Here is a 2,346-nt window from a genome sequence, read left to right on the forward strand (position 1 = left end):
ACGTACACGCATACACACACACATACACGTACACGCATACACAGACACAAACACAAACACACATACACATACGACGTACACGCATACACACACACATACACATACGACGTACACGCATACACACACACATATTCATACGACGTACACGCATACACACACACACATACACATACGACGTACACGCATACACACACATATACATACGACGTACACGCATACACACACACACATACACATACGACGTACACGCACACACATACACACACAAACACACACACACATACACATACGACGTACACACACACACATACACATACGACGTACATACACACACACACACAGTGTTTATGTTGTAACTGACACCCTATACTTAGGGGTTCGTACAAGATTTGATATGTCGACTTTAAAATTCCTGCCAAGTTTTTTTTCCACCATTCCGAGAAAACAGCAATTGTTTGTCATTTTTAAAAAATGTCAAATGAAGAAATGAAGGAGCAGGCACTGGAGTAAGACAAAGAACTGTATCCCAAAAAATCAGTCGACCTCGACTGGGGATCGAACCTCAGACCTTCTGATTATCGGTCAGACGTGCTACCATTACACCACAGAGGCTCCCGTGAGTTATTAACTCCACTACCACATTTTTTCATTCGTCTTTAGTCTTTCATTCATCTTGTTTTGTTGATAAAGGGGAACCCCGAAACGTCCTTTTTTATCTGTATTCGTATATTAAATTGAAGCTTACATTCAATTTTTCATTGTTATTTATTTCTTCGAGCTTCGAGCAGCGACATTTACAAATGAATCTTAACTATGCAGTTGACCAGTAGATTTTTGACCAATCAAAACACGGAATATTTGACACACCTTCACACGTGCTCGGACAAACATGGTTGGTTGTTTATAAACAAACTGACCCCTCTCTCTCTCTCTGATCATTGTTATTGTTTTTATTCCGCTAAATGGGTGAGTAGTTATCACACGATTGTCTCGATCAGATTATAAACGTTTAAATTTACACATAGTTTTCTGTCCGATAACAGTGGGTATTTTACTTAGACACATACCATCGATAGCAAATCCTGTGTAGTTTGCTATGTATACAATCACTGCTATTGTTTACATTAAGGCGATTGTCCGAGGGGCGTGGTTATCTATGTGCCTTTTGACCTCAATTCACCTTATTCCCGATATCACTGATTTGGGGTCTCAAATGAAAGCACCAATCGTGAACACTTATTACGTTAAAATATTACCTGGCACAATTTGTTTGTGTTTTTTTTTTGAATTCCATTATTATTATTATTATTATTATTATTATTATTATTATTATTATTATTATTATTATATTATTATTATTATTATTATTATTATTATTATTATTATTATTATTATTATTATTATTATTATATTATTATTATTATTATTATATATTATTATTATTATTATTATTATTATTATTATTATTATTATTATTATTAATATCAATGTATGTTGTATCGAGGCCTCATTATTTCCAAGCCAATTTTCGCACACACGCCATACAATCTACCCTCACGAATCAAAATAATTACTTTGTATCGTTTCTCTAAATTGGTCTTTAACTATGTACGACATGTTTATTACAAAACATCATCTTCTTACATTTACTCCACATTTTCTTTCTTTTTTAAAAAAAAATTCCGTCATCGATGCGTCAAAATGACCCCAAAAGACGCCAACCTGACTTAACGCCTCTGAGAGATCTATAGTGTCAGTTCTTGTCGATAACTTGGAGGTCTCAAAGATCCGTGTTGGTTCAACCTTTTTCTCATCGAACTGGAAAAGAAAAGAAAGTATTTTATCCTTGTCTGCTTGTATTGAATGGCGCTGAATGAGGCATGACACGGTGAATGATCGCAGCCACGGTTGAGTTAAAATACTGATTGTTCGAGTTGAAAGTATCAATTTAATAGTTACGGCGCCACCAAGCTTTGATAAAGATAGCTCAGATTAGAAGAAAACCGAATGACGGTTAAAATGATTTCCTCATTACAGGCTGGATTGGGTTGGACTCTAACGTGATCGAGGACGAAAAAAAAAAGAAAAGAAATGATAATTATGGACATTTGAAAAGATTTTTCCATGGATTTACCATGCTCCATGCGCGTTAGAATGTCTTTTTTATCCCCAAGTAATCCAAATAGAACCAAATCTCAATTTCATTCAGTACAGGTTGCCTACAAGGCGTTCTTATTTACCAAAACTCTTTACAATAATAAATGTCACTTCCTATAACCATGCACTCATTCATACCAGAGTTGAGTGAAATTGGGATATGTAAAGTCCAACGACACACCACCGGGC

This window comes from Berghia stephanieae, chromosome 1, assembly GCF_034508935.2.
Source record: "Berghia stephanieae isolate SIO BIC M18660-M18661 chromosome 1, UCSD_Bste_1.3, whole genome shotgun sequence".
NCBI classification, from domain to species: domain Eukaryota; kingdom Metazoa; phylum Mollusca; class Gastropoda; order Nudibranchia; family Aeolidiidae; genus Berghia; species Berghia stephanieae.